The sequence below is a fragment of the Equus przewalskii genome, chromosome 1 (genome assembly GCF_037783145.1).
Source record: "Equus przewalskii isolate Varuska chromosome 1, EquPr2, whole genome shotgun sequence".
NCBI lineage: Eukaryota > Metazoa > Chordata > Mammalia > Perissodactyla > Equidae > Equus > Equus przewalskii.
In genome coordinates, this window is record NC_091831.1 from 14,403,168 (window position 1) to 14,418,775 (window position 15,608).

Consider the following 15,608-nt stretch of genomic DNA (forward strand, 5'->3'; position numbering starts at 1 on the left):
TACATTGGAAATCTTATTTTATTAACTTAATTTGAAAATGTAAAGCTGTCTGAAACGCCGGTTTTTCACTCACTTTCCCTCTGAATATGTATGAATCACAGATTAGTGGAGGTGCAACACTGTTCATTCAGGGCTTTTTTTCCTGGAGGGTTTTTTTTTTTTTTCTTCCTAATTCATTTTGCTGCTGGCATCTGGCTTTGGGGCAGTGGGCTGGTTCCAGTGACCTCTGGGTTTTCCTCTTGCGGTGGGTGGAACACGGCCTCTCAGAGACCCTCGCAGTCCTATCAAGAGAAGAGAATCAATTTGCTTGTGCCTGTCCTGCATCCTCCCCAGTGAGTGCTAGTTGCCTACAAAGGCTGTTTCTATGTGGTGCCCATGAAACAGAGCGGGAAAGAGAGAACAGGAGGGAGCTGCAAGTTCAGTTTCTGAACTAAGGCCATCAAAGATGTTTCTCAATGCTTCCTTTACATTTTGTGGCTTTTTGATGACAAGGTGTAAATTGTCCTCATCTTCCATATTCTTAGGGGCGGGCATGTTACTATATGCCAGAAACTGCTCTAAGCACTTTATTCTTATTACCTCTTTTTAATCTTTACAACAAGCTTAAACAATAAGGACTATATTATCCCCATTTTTCAGGTGAAGAAACTGAGGCCAAGAGAGATTCAGTAACTTGCCCCAGGGGGTGCAGTGAGACCTGTCAGCTGTGCATCCCAGAGCTTTCCCTCCCCACCACTGCCCTGCATGTTTCTGTGACTGAATGAGGGAGCTTGGCTGTGTGGCAGGAGGGGTGAAGGCAGTGGTGACTCCTTCCACATCTAGATTGGGCAAGGGCTGCCCCAGTGGCTTGTGGCCTGGGGTAAATGTGGGTTCAGTGTCATCAGAGCTTCTGAGGTTTGGGGTTTTCTTCCCCAAAAGAGAAAATCTGGAAATGGAAATCTGAAGTTTTAAATAAAATTACCTGCTCTTAAAATATTTGTTCAAGATTTTTTTTTTTAATACTACGCAGTTTAAATAAACAAAAACAACCTGTGAACAACTATTGGTGACCTCTGTAAAAGTTGGGGAGTTTTTTAAGGCCGCTTTTCCCCCCAAAGTGCCTTGTACACAGCGGGTACTCAGTAAATAGTTGAACGGAGCAATGCACAGTTACACGAACCCAGAGGTGGGTCCCCAGCCTCGTCGACACAGTGAAACACCGATTTATAGAGCGAGGGCATTCTGAGACTCCGACCCACTGCAACAAGAGTCCTTTTATCGGGTCAGCAAAATGACCCATCCCTCTTGTGACCTTTCCGCGGATTATAATTTCAGCAGAAACCATTTGAATTCTCTTCCTGGGGACTTTACTGGGTCCCCTTTCCTGTCTGGGGTGAATATAAATTTGGCCAAAAATAATTTTCAAAATATTTAACAATTATGTAGCCACAGAAGGGCTAACACCTGGCTTAGCAGAGCCACGAGACCCTGACACATACTGAAGCCGTTCAGCTTGGCCAGTGCCCTGCCATTCTGCTGTTAAATATTTTAATATCACTTCTGCAAAACAGGTCTAAATGTAAAGAAAATAGAACCCTTTTTCCCTCCCTCTCTTCTTTCCTTCCTTCCTTCCTAACAGCTTGTAGCTGGATGCTAGTACCCAGGGCCCCCCCTCCTCTCTCCACCAAGGGAAGCTGGAAAGCTTCATCAGGTCCGAGGGAGGCTGGCTGTTGCAGGCAATGGTAACTTGCAGAGGGGATTAAAGCAGGAGTGAATGTGCGCTTGGACTAGAACTTGCATCTGCCTCCCCCTGGATTAATGCTGCTTTGGGTGATCCACAGGTGCTTTCTAGAACCTGCCTGGTGTTTTACAACTCAGACAAAAACAGGGCATTGACAAGTGTCAAAATGGCCTTTTCTTATTACTTAGTATTGGCAATATATTAAAAAAATTCCAATTATCTCTTTAGCCTGCAGTCAAAAGTTTAGCAGAAGCAGGATGCAAGCTCTCTGCATTAAAAAAAAAAAAAAAAAGTGTGTAGGAAAAGGAAAGGAGTACGACAGCTGCCCATCAACTGAACGCTCGGAGACAAGTCAACGCTGGCTCCTCTCTCTCAGACGAATCTACTGAGAAGAGCAAATGTGGAAATTGTGAACCATCCTTTTTTTTTGTTTTTGAGTTATAAAATAGGTTTCCTTGCAATGAAAATGTTCTGGTTACATTGAATCACTTGTCTGTACAGTAACTGGACCGGACCTGGTCCATGAGATTCACTGATTTGAAAGGGACCAAAAAACAATCACAGAGAGGTTAAGAACCAGGGGCTGCAGGTCGCGAAGGTGTTACTCAGCATCTGAGCTCTAAAGATGGGTCCAAGGAAAGAGGATAGGCTTCCAGAATATCGTTTATTTCCTTATTTCTTGACCTTTATTAAAGAGGCAGAGCCCAAAGGAGGTCATAAAAGGCTGAAAATAAATGATGCATGTGTTTATTTATAAGAAACCATCATCGCTGAAGTGTGGGACAGGTCCTGGTAAGGTGGCCGGCCCCTCTCAAGGGGCATCTTGTTCTAACGTACTGTTTTGCTAAGGTTCTGGTGTAATTGTCACTTGGTTTCCAGTGTCCCAATTTTCTCAGGAAAAATTTGTGTTTCCCACCTCCCTCCCCTAAAAATAAACATTTTGTTCCAAATATACCATGGATGGACATTTTCTGAGGACTGGGGCTACTTTCTTAGGAGAGCTCATTCAGTTATTCAGAGACGTGGTTTCTGCCCAGGACACCTGCAGGCCTCTGGGGACACAGTTGGCCAAGATAGTCCCTGCTGTTCAGGAAACCAGAGTCTGGCACGGGGACAAACTCAGACATTAGTCCATTTATCCATGAAGTGTTTGTTAAATGTCTTCTAAGTGCTGAGCACTGCAGGGACAATTATAAATAGGGTGGTGAGTAGAGGTCTGTTCTCTGTTATAGGGAGCCCAGAGAGAGAAAGAGGAAAGGGAGTTAGAAGGAGGTGACATTTTGCTGGAGGATGGACAGTTGGCAGATGTTAAAGACAAGTGGGAGTTGACCAGGTGAAGAGGGAGGAAGAGAATGCCGGGTAGTCGAACAGTAGAAATGAAAGCACAAAAGTAAGAAACAGCTGGGAGTCCGGGCCCTTGTCATCAGACTCAAGACCCAGCTCTGTGGCTCTGATTTGTCAACGCTCAATAGTCGTGTTATGTGCTGTCCTTAGGCATGATGGTATGATCTGGAAGGATCCATTCATCTTCAGTGAGTGCAGCATTAAGCTGGCTGCTGGCTTTCTGGCCTCCTGTTGGGAAGAGCTGTCCCATGCTGCCACCCTCATCCAATGGCCTGGGGTCCGCTGTCCGTGTGTGCTGTGCAAACCATGCTGATGAGCGGGACCATTCTGAATTTTTCTTAGGGTCTGAGCTAAAAGTGGATGTTCTCTCCATTTAGAAAAAATGTAAATGCTGTGTTGTTTTCTGCGAAGAACTGAAAGCACGTCCTGAGCTGCCCACCCTGCAGCCCACTGCAGGAACTCTGGGGTGGGCTCACGAATGGCTTCAAGCTCTGCGCCACGTGGAACTTACCGCCTGCCCCCAGGAGTGAGCCAAGGTGTAGAAAACAGCTTTGTGAACGGCTCAAATGGCGGTTGAGTGACTTTTTTCGAAAAGCCTATTAAATGCCTACTTTAATGGAGATATAATCTGTAGAGATACAATAATAATAAAAAATAATGTAATAGAGATACAATCTATATTCGAATTCTTTCTGCCTATAATCCAATTTATACAAAAGCTGCTGTATAGATTTTCTCCACATTTGAGAGATATGTAAGGGCTGGACTGGCTTAAAATACAAGCCACGCAGTATACAAAAAAACTGAAGATTTCTGGGTCTGGCACCTCAAAGATATAGTTATCTTCTAAGGGGCCTGAAACTGATGTATAAACCATGGTATCTGGATGACCATAGAGACATGTCATACACATTAACACGCCATGGACAGAAAGCCAACAAAGTTTTCAAATAGCTGCAAACAGAAGGCCACCAGGACACACGCTCCATAGGTGGTGTTTCGCTGCTTCTTACATGAGCAACTCTGTGTAGCAGGCTCCAGGGCAAGTGGAAACAAGGATTTATTCATGTCCTTAGTGATGGCCAATAGTTCTCCCTATCAACACAGAGGGTGGGGAGGACAGCTGGTTACTACTATGAAGATGTCATTTTCAGCTTTCATCGTAAAAAGCGATGTTGGCTCTTGTAGGCAGCATCGTAGGAGCGGCTACACGGCTGAATGTCCCGGGTCCTGAGGTACGATCCCCAGAAGATTATGTTGGGTCCTCCACCCAACACCCATTTTCTTGTCTTATGAGCATGGACACAGATATCAACCCCTTCAACCCTTTACCACCCTTTGTTCTTAGGGCTCATGGTGTTGATGTCTTTCTCTAGTCCCAGAACTGGATATAAAGTCATAGACAGTTTCCTCCCTGAAATGAGAGAAAAGCTTGCCTCCCGTTGAAGCAACAATCCAGAAACTCAGAATGGATGGTCCAGATTTAGGAGGAAGCTTATTATTCATGACGACTGCCTGGCAGCGTCACGACTCGGTAATGAGGACGCTGCTATCACAGAGGGATCAAGCCCAAAACCCGGGCTATACATCTACGAAATGCAGTGTTGTGTTTACACATTGCAACCTCATCCTCAGAAGGGAAGGAAAAAACAGGGCTTCAAACGTGGCTGCAGCTGAGATGTCCTCTCTCCTAGGGCACCCTGGCCTGAGCTGGCCATTCCAGGAGCAATGAGATGGTCAAGAGGGAAAGAAAGATGACGCAACCACAACACTGCCAAGTGAGCTTTAGTAAAACCAGACTGTTGACATTTTATGAACTTAATGGCATAAAGAACATGCAGTGAAAATCATTTGCATTCTCTGATTATATATGTTGGATCCCTAAATATCTTGATCATGTTATTTTGCTAAAGATATCCTGATGGTGAATCTGTGTATGATTTACATAAATGAGGCATTTGCATAAATTAAATTAACAAATATAAATACACGCTTATAAAATGCTGATACCACTTACTACTCTCATAAAAATAAATTATGAGGGATGACATATGATAGGCCATGTGGTTTCTGGGCAATCATCGCGTGCCCCTGATGCATACTTGGCATTTTGTTGCCAGAAGAAGGAAGAAACTCCAACTCAAGCATTTCTGAAGGCGGGGTTGTCCCAGGGAAGCTAGAGAACAGACTTTTGGAAGGAGATGGTGTCTAAAGTGATCAAAAGCCCAGTTTAGTGTGTTGACTAAGCACACGGGCACCAGAGTCGGACTGCCTGAGTTCAAATTCTGACTCCATTGCTAACTCCATGTACAGCTTAGGACAAGTCACTCAGTCTGTGCCTCAGCTTTCTCATCTGTAAACTGGGGGTGGTAACAGTACCTACCTCAAAAGGTTGTTGTAAGGATGAAATGAGTTAGTGTACATGAAAGGATTTAGAACAGTGCCTGGCATATGGAAAATGCACAGTAAGTGTTAGCTATGTTAGCATGATTGTTATGCTATCTCAGTATGCTGGAAAAATAATCTTTCAAGGCTACATAGACCTTTGCTTCCTACCTGTTCTTTCTATCTCTTGACCAGCAACGCTCAAATATTCTCCGTCTTTGGAGCCCTGGAGTGAGAGAAGGAAAATTCCCTGTTACCTATATTCAGATCTCGGCTTGAATTTGGCTGCTGGGTGACCCTCCCTCCAGGGTGGATTCTCATGAGGCAATTGCAGATTTGTACCAGATCTAAGACATGGACCCCGAATGATCAGCATTGCAATGGCAGGCGCCAGTGGACTGGTGTGGCTGCCGGATTATATGGAAAGGACCACAGATAGTGGGTAGTTATCCAATCCCCGCCCCCCCCCCCCCCCGGCCCCAGTTCTGATCAGACCAGGGATGGGATGAGGGAGGAAGGAGAACTTAATTCCACAAGCCCTGATTCTTGGTACCCAGTCCATCTCAGTCTTTGTCACCATAGCAATCACAGGCACCACGTTTTGGGCCAGTGGCTGCTGATAAAGTCTGCATCTGAATCCCCCGGGCTTCTCTACAAACGCACCAGATGTGCCGTGAGCCACCATTCCCTCCCTTGCTCCACACCCATGGGAATGATTTAATTATGACTCCTCTGGAGAGAATTATTTTATTTTTCTTCTCTAAATGAAACTATACTTTATTTCATTCTTTTTAACTGATTCTCAGAGATCAGATTGCTCAGTCTCTTTGATTGCCTTTTGGATCACTGGAGGAAATCGTCTGTTAACTGGTGAAATCCAGATTATTCCTATTGAGCCTGGACCAACCCAAATATATACTTCTGTTCATTAGCTGCTCTCCAAACTGTAAAGCACCTTCAGAAGTTTGTAAACCAACCTCTGATTTCTCTCGTGGAATTTCCTTCCCGTTTGAGAAGAGCACTGCCCGCAGCGCCCTCACTGGTGTTGAGGGCAGGGCTTGGGGCAGCTTTCCTGGGACCATGATCCCAGCTGTGGGGTCTGAGGGCACCAAAAGGCCCTCTGCCCTCGAATGATCACACCTGCTATGCAATTTTCCCTCTCACTGGGCTTGGTTGGACTACCCCAGGGCAGTGTACATGGTTCTGGGGTCAGAACTGTAATTACTATAATAGCAGCTATCAGTAATCCAGCCCTTTCTATGGGTCAGGCCACATGCTCCACATATGCTGGCTCAACCAACCTGTGAGGCAGCTTTGCAACTTTTTCATGAGTAGACATGGGACCTCAATGCTGGGATGTCAGGCTGAGGCGTCATCCCTGGTAATGCACCATTTGTGCAGATGGTGAAGTTCAACTTCATGGCCCACTGGTGTCCATCCACGCTGGGCCTTAGTGTCTGAGAAGGGAACCATACAACGTCCCGTTATCCCCAGGGCCATCCTGATGTCCTGAAGTCCTATCTGCCCTGTCATCTCCATCAGACCCTGTCATGGCTCTCTGATCCAGGAACTATGTATGATCCAGCTTCTCATCCAGCAGCTCTGGACCTCAGCTCTCACGTCTGTTAGATGGGAAAAATTGAGTTCCTGCACAGCATCTTCAGGGGGTTATTGCAAAGATCAGATGAGATGATGGTATGAGAAGAACCAGCACCAACGTTGTTATTGGCGTTATCTTTTCACTGGGACAGATATGCTCTCGGGCTTGTATCTGAGCAGCTATTTATTGGAAGCTTATACATTGAAAGAAAACAACATTATTGAGATTATTGCTTGAATTCTAATTCTGATTTCCAGCCCTAATCTTTCTTTTAAGCTGCAGACTCAAACATCCACCTGCAAGCTGGAATGGTCAGTCCATGGATGAAATGAACATTGGCAGAGGAGGCTCGTGTTGAAGGAGTGCTAAGTGACGTGGCCACTGGGGCCAAGGGTGGGTCATGAAGTCTCCCTCTTTCCCCTCCTCCAGTCCAGGCCTGAGCCCAGGGGGCTTCTCTGGAGATGATAACCGCTTGCTAATACCACATGGAGGTCCCAGCCTATAAAGAAGCTCTAGGTGATTCCAAAGTATGTGCTCAGTGGTCGTAAGAACAGCGCTTCTTAATAAGTTGTCCAGAAACCACCTACGTCAGAATCTCCCACGGTACTTGACACAGTAGCGGGTTCCCGTGTCCGCTGAATCCAGGTCTGAGCGTGGACCTGAGGCTCTACATTTACCAAGCTTCTTAGATGATCTTTTCATTCTAAAGGTCGAGAATCACAGCTTTAAAATTATCACTCTCTGCTCTCCGTACTGTTTCATCATGAACAGTGGTGGTTTTTTTTTTACTATGCATTTAACAGATAGTGTAAATGGTGTTTAAATCCATTTTTTCAGTTTGCAGCATAAGTTGTAGGATTGAAGGTATTAGGAAATCTAAGGGCTTTGAGAAAGGGAGCCCATTATAGAAAAATTAAATCTTCATATCCATCATTATAATAATTTTATTGCCTTTGCTCCTAAGAGGAATTTCCCTTAAAACAGCCCACCATGTTTACGTGCGTTCTTTCATTCACTTAGTACTTTTATGTGTCACATGGTAATGAAACAGATGAACAAGACACAATCCCTGTCTTTCAAAACACTTCTTATCTAGTAGAGAAGATAGATAGAAGCCTAAGTGCAGAAAGGCACTGCAGGACCCTGAGCGCTGCCTCAGATTTGCCCTCTGAACATCATGCCGTTAAGCCAGCCATTCCAGCTTAACGTGGAACTGTGGGGGCGGGGCTGATTTTTAGCAATAATGGCTTGAAATAGATTCCTTCAATTTGTCTGATTCAACATAATGCCACAAAGAGGATCTGTACCCTATCCAAACAGTTTAGTTGCTTTATTCAATATAATGTATACCAACCATTTTGGCACTGTGCATTGCCTTTTAAAGCAGGCCCTGCGCTTGGAAATTACAATTATGACAGCGAAGCAGTAAGGGGACAATGTGGCTGGGCTACTGGGCATGTGGCTGGGTTGAGAACGGGAGATGAATCTTGTAAGAATTCAGAATGTAGGAATGGGGAAGAAAGAGAAATACAATGGAAAGCAGAATAAAAGATAACAGCAGGAAAAAAAAAGGGGGAGTGTGGAGATGATGAGAGAGGTAAGGAGTGGTTCCGAAAGGTGGGCCAAGCCGGTGACCCCCAGGTGGGGGCTGTCTCTCCTACCACCCCGCCCCATCCCTCATCATGGTCAATCCAGACAGTCCTGGAGTCGAGTCTGCCCATCGCAACGACAGCAGTCTCGAGGAAGCTGGACTGGGATGGTGCCAACTCCTCCTTCCCTCTCTCTGTGACACCCATCAGAAAGGGCTAGCTTCTGAGCACTGAGAGAGGAGGGAAAATAAGCAGAAGTAATTTATTCGGGATCTTTGAGAGGATAATAGCCAATTATTTGTTTATAACACTGGTTAAATTTTCATTAGGCAGATTAATGGAATATCATGTACTGTCAACATTGGACTGAGGGGTGGTCTGTAAGAGATAAACGGGCAAACAGGCTCTGTGTCTCTCTGAGTAAATTAGTTTTTGCTTTCCTGTTTTTCATATGAAAATGGGAAAGGTGGGCAAGGTGGTGCATTTTAAAACAGGTCTTGAGATGGGCCAAATTGGTTAAATATGAAAGCAATGCTGGTAATAAATACATTATAATAACTTAGCATCATGGCCATAATTTTGATTTCATGAAAGTCTGGGATAATGTCGATTTTTAACCTGCTCTCTTAATACACAGTTCTTCTCCCTGAACTCAAACGCTGCTTCCTGTGAGGTGAAAGCACAGGACTTTGGGGGCCTGATTTTTCTGTATAATGTGCTCAGCATTAGAGCTGGTAAGTGCAAGAAGCGTCTGGGCTCTCTTGTGAGTTCCAGCATTGTCATCCCGGATGGCAGAGTGGCTCCCCCAAGTGCTTTATCAGGATCAGAATTCCCTAGGCTCGGCAAGCAGGAGAGTTGCTTATCACTCTGGAAGTAGACTGAGAGGCGCACACTCGACGATTTATTTGATGCTAAATCTCTGGTTAGAGTTGAAGCTCTAAACAGGCTGGTTTCTGAAGCTTGATATTATTCCATGTAAGAATCAGTGAGTCAAACTTTAGAACCAAAAATTCTATTAGCAAACTGAAAATCACACACACACACGCATACACGCACATATACACACTGAAATGGGCCAATTTATAACAATTGATATGCTGAAGTTTTAACAAAAATAATTGGCAGTTAATTTTTTTAGTTTAATTAGCATTGGAGAGTCATTAAATTTCCCATATGTAGAAGGCAACTAAGAATTTTCATTTGCAGTTCAACTCTGGATTTAAAAAAGATGTCATTGCTTAGAAGGAAGATGATAGAATGTAATTTCTTCCTTAAAAATAAAGAAGAGAGAGAGGGACAGAGGCTGTAGGAAGAAATGGAAGCGAGGCAGAGCAGTGGGAAAAAGGGAAGGAAGGAAGGATGGAAGGAGCGAGGGAGAGAGGAAGGAAGGGGGGAAAGACGAAGGGACGAAAAAAAGGAGGGAGGGAGAAAAGGGCATTTGCAGAGCTGTAGAAAATCAACTAAATGAGATTTGTTGTTCTTTTTTGTAAAACACTGAAATTTGAGGCAAATATGTCTATTAAAATTCCTTTCAAAAAGATAAGGCACTACTGTGAGTAAATCATTTTATTTGTCTATATATCGACTTTTCAAAATAATTGTATGCCTCAAAGTAATTCCCAGTGTGAATTGGTTATCCAAGTACATTTGTTTTCTAAAAAAGAAAATTGAGGTAGTTTTCCCTGCCAAAGACACATCGCTACAGCTCACCCTGGTCAGGTCCCAGAAGTTCATTTCCAAGGTCATGTGACTGGGGTAGTCCTTTCTGTGCACAGCCGGGGAGGCAGAGAAGACGGACGACAAGTGCCACTGCCTATGCTGCTCTCCTTTCCTCTCTGCATCTTTGCAGCAGTAACCAGGATGAACAGAGAGCTGGGGTCTCACTGAGCTTGGTAACCAGGTGCCTGCAGGGACAGTTGGGCTTCCTGCCCTTCTTTCTGAGCAGTCCGAGTCCTCCCCTAGTCATGGATTCCAGGTCAGAGAACCACAAGGGGACGTGTGTTGTTGGTGAGTAAATTCCTCTGAAATAGGGAGAGGTATGGATGGAAGGTCACATTTGTCTGCAGACTACAAAGTGGTGAGCTGGCCAGGATACTGACCTTTCGAAGTCTTTAGGGAGATTCACGTTTTCAATACCCAACATCTACTTGTTGCCTCTGAACTTCCTTGCCGTGGCATCTTGAACACAAATGCTTCCACAGTTGGGCAGCTCCGGGCAGAAATATGACAGCCTTCAGGAGAAGTTCAGCTGGAGGGGAAGGTGGGTGGGGGATCATTTCAAAGTCTCTAAGCACTTAGAACAAGCATAGGACAACTGCCTTTAGATACAGCACCCCCGAACCTCAGTTCTCAGGGTCTGGGCTGCACGAGGCCCTTGTAGGAAGGCCCTTTTGATTATTCAACAACTAAAACCCTGTTGGCTGGAGGGTCCAGACAGACCCACCAAATGCAGAACCTTGCACTGCTTTGCATAGCATTAAAGGGTCGTCGTGGGGAAAAAGCCAGTGCTGAATTTTCCTAATTTGAAATATGAAAGATATTCTCCGGGCTATTACATCCTTTTAGTGAAGGCAATTCACATTCTTTTAGTGGTTTATCCTACTTATAATGATCAAATCCTAGAGTCAGAACTTCTAATGCAAACCACTTTTGCAGCTGTAATTGGATCTAAGGCAAATGCAACCACCAAGTTGCCTAAGACTCCCTGGCAATGTTCAATCAGGATATGATATCGCTTCTGAAAGTGATAGCTTACTATTGATACCTCGCCCAAGAGCAGCGCAAATTAGAGACATACTTGAGTGATTCTGAGGCCTCGCAGATGGACAGCGTGAGAGTAGACCACGGTAAAAGCCGAGATTCTCAAACATAGCATGATGCACATTTCATTGTGGTCATTTAATGGAAACCCTATGAAAGTCCTATGCTGAGTCTGGGGGTAAAAGAAGTTCTAACATTTAGGGAACCACATGAAATGTGGTTCTTAAGAAAATTCAAGAACTGATAATGCTAACAGCATCTGAAAGCAGACTCTGGGGGACTATGGGATATACGGTCACAAAGTGAAAACACATGGAATTCCCCGTTACATCCACTTGCACAGGACCCTGCTCAAAGTTCAGGCACTCCACACACACGCGCACACACACACACACACTCCAAATCCAGGGGCTTGTGGATGGTCTCTGAAGGTACAGAGGTCTGAGTCCTATCAGGGGATGGCTTCAACTCCTAAATGCCAACATAAAAACCAGGCATGAATCTCAGTGCGTAAATGCGAGTGTGCCAAGAAACATACTTGCTCTATTGACTGTATCTATATATCATATATTTTAAATATACATCTCATGGTTTCTATATTCAACATAATTTCCTACATTAGCACAATGCTGATTGACCTCCATTCTCCCCCATCCCTTGGGTTAAGCTACAACTTCAGGATCCTATGCAGTGAGAGTGGGAGATGGGGAGCATCTGGTCTACCTGCCTTCAGCCTACAGAGGTTACAGCTGAGACATCTACTGTTCCCTGGGGTGGCTCCTTCAGACCTGAGCTCTCTGTTGCTTCCATGCTGTACTTGAGATGTGGGAAATTTTACCAGGTTGCCTTTGGACCTCTGCCTAGACACGTCTTCCAGCCACTTCTCTCTGGGGTCTTGACGTCTCTTAAGAAGCCAGTAAGTGGGACCTGTCTTCTTCTCACACAGAAAGAAGCCCCGCCTGTTACTTAACCTCTTTAAACCTCAATTTCCCCTTCTGTACAATGGGCATAATAATAGCCATAGTAAGCACTCAATAAATATTAGCATTTTAAACCATCATTACTAACAGATAGGTTTGAATGGCCATAGATGGAAGCAAAAACACCTGGCCTCACAGGGCTCCCTGACTCATTAATGCTGTGGTGGTCACATCCTTTTATATTCAAATTACATCACTGGCATTTCTAGAAGCAAAGGTGCCTATACCACAAATTTCTGGATGCTGCTATGGTCTTCTTTCATGGCTCTTTATTTTTTAACTTTCCACTGAATTACACTATATATTACAATATGTGAAAAAGTGCAAGTAAGTATACGGCTCAAACACACTCATGTAACCAGCACCCAGAAGAAGAGACAGAACGCAACCAGCCTCCCAGAAATCCCACTCCTGCCCTTGTTCCATCACTACCCACCCTCCCAGGGTAGCCTTGATCTTGACTTCAAACAATGTAGATTAGCTGTCTTTATATAAGTGGAACCATATACTACACACTTTTTGGGACTGGCTTCTTTCACTCTATATTGTGTTTGTGAGATTCAACCAGATTTTGTATGTAGTTGTACAGCATTCAGCATCATTGCAGTATAGCTGCCCATTATAGAAATATACCTCAGTTGACTTATTTTCCTTTCAGAGCATTTACAAGTGACAATGCTGGAACTTGGTGTCCCCTCCAGGATGAGTCTGTGGGATACTTGCGGGCCTGGTCCTCATGATGCAGAAGTCTCCGCTCACGTGGCTAGCTCTGGGTGAGTGTGGCCGGATGAGTTGGAAGTATCTCCCTGACACTTGAAGAGTGACAGCATATTATCTCATCGGCACCAGTCCTCCTGCCGTGTCTCTGAGCACGGCCATGCGCCGCACCTTGACTAATCTTGGGTTTCACGCAAACCAGCTCCATAGCTTCAATGAGGGCCCTGGAACATAGTGATTAATAAAGGACACTAACTTTTGTGTGATGCCTATGAGGTGACACATGTGCCCTAGGAACTTATGTGTTACCTCATTTAGCCTCACAAAATCCTGTGCCATGGATGATCATTTAGTTTTCTTTTAACTCATTTATCATCTACTATTGAGTATCTACTATGTCACCTACTCACTGTTGGATGGATGAAAAACAGGGATATGTGGGCCAGGCCAATAAAGGTGGACAAGTGCTGGGAGAGGTGTGAGCCAAGGGTGCTGCAGAAAAATCTAGAAGGACTGTGGGACTCAGAAAAGGATTCTGGGAAGAAGTGACATTAATCTTCCCATTCTCCATTCTCATCTGTGGCTAAGAGAAGTTAAGTAGCATGTCCAAGGCCACAGATCTAAGAAGCCTGGAGAAGGAACTAAAACCCAAGTCACCAGTCTCCAAAGTGGCCTCTGCTTATCCCTTCCATGGGTGCCACCTAACTCCTAGAAAGAATCATTCTTTTCCAGCTTGTCCCAATCCATTGACAGAGTCCAGGGGCAGGACATAGAGAGGAATAGGTGATTCCTGGAAGGGAGACAACAAAGCCTTATTGAGGAGAGGGAGCCAAAGGAAGGACCCAAGACGGGATGGAGCCTGGAGATTTATAAATGCCCTCCCTTCTCATTTTGAAAATCAGAAAGAAGCCGAGAGTCCTAAGAGCCCATTACTGGAGCTGAAGTTGCATGTGACACTTCAGATAAAATTGCAGAAAAAATGATAGTAAATTCCTCCATCCTGTTTAGACGGAACTGGGAAAAAGGAAGGACTAAGTTTTGAACTGAATAAGCCTACGTATTTATACCCTTCATTGTTTTTATTTTCTGACTTTAGGAAGAATACAGTGTTCATCAGAAAAATCTCAAGCAACAGTTTGGTGTAGAGTCATCCAGATTCTCTCTCATACATATATATAATGTCTTGGTCAGTAAAGCAGAAAACCCGTCCTACGTATATGTCAAACCACAGCATCTGAATCACAGAAAGCGTGGAGCTGCCAGTGGGCTCCACCCCCACAGGTGAGGTCATGGAGATGATAATCTCCAAATTGCCTCTAATCCTGTAATGGCTTCCAAACCACATATTATGCCACATGTGACAACCCAATTACTAATACCACCATTTTCATGTATGCAAAGGGCAGCTAGCTTTTCAGTCCTGTGATTAGATGAATGCACAGCTACAAATTAACTTGGAATTTCAGTGCAATATGAGGAAACCGCCATTCATATTACATTCCAAAGAAAACCATGACCAATAGCTATAGTGAAAGCCGAGTGTCATCCAAGCATACTTGTCAATCAGCAAGGCAAACACATCTCCAGGCCCCCTGGCTGTTCTTCGAAGCAGGAAAACCCTCTTGGTTCTTTATTTAGTGAAGAGGCTAATGAGGACCCACAAGTATGAGAATTCCAAGGTGCAAAACCAGAGTAGTACAGACTTTCTGTACCAAGTTTCCCCAACTCCGATAATTAGAATAACAAATGGTGGGGAAAAAAATCTACGGTTGATGTCATTTTCAGAACCAGGACTGTTTAGTTGTTCTTTGATAGGCCTTACAGATCAGCAAGTCCAGGAAGACCCAAAGAGGAGAGAGGGCTCACATGCGGGCCAGGCAGGGCTCAGCTCAGCCCATGACTCTGGACTTACAGCATCAACCAGGAGGCTGCCAAGACAGGTTGAGAGCTGGTGACCACATTTTGAAAAGAAAGGATCCTCAATAGAAGAATAGCTCCTCCCAACCCTCCTCCACCCCATGAGCATCAAGATGGCTCTCACCCAGCTTTTACCAACCTCTCCTTTGTCTGCCTGTTCAAAGGAACAGTTTCTCAACGGATGCTCCAACATACTCCTTCTTTAGCTTCATAGTTTTCCAACTACTCTCCACTCTTCACCTTCATTTTGTCTCACTACTCTTATGGCTCCCCCATGAAATCTTCCCCTTTGTCATCCCCAGGCAGATCTGTCCATTCCTTCTCCTGTGCCCCTGTTCCACCCCAAATATGGCACTTCCCACACATTGTGCTTTAAGGATACACGTATCTCCCCCAGAAGATGGTCAGCTCCCTAAGACCAGGGGCTGTCTTTTACCTGCATTCGTGTTCACACAATCACTGGCACATAGGAGGCTCAATAAATATTTGTTGAATGAATGAATGGCTGAATGACGAATGAATGGATGGATGGATAGATAGATAGATAGATAGTTAGATAGATGAAGAAAGGGACTAATCTCACATTCCATTTATGT

The 15,608-nt window shown here is 44.6% G+C and overlaps 1 long non-coding RNA gene across 1 annotated transcript in view; it reads left to right on the forward strand.

The window, feature by feature from the left end:
• LOC139082339 (uncharacterized) overlaps nt 1–15,608 on the forward strand; it is a 32,307-nt gene that overhangs the window by 14,694 nt on the left and 2,005 nt on the right. Inside the window, exons 3-4 of the long non-coding RNA XR_011538358.1 lie at nt 13,037–13,151; nt 14,192–14,376. This is a non-coding gene — a long non-coding RNA (uncharacterized lncRNA). The remainder of the gene's footprint in view (nt 1–13,036; nt 13,152–14,191; nt 14,377–15,608) is intronic.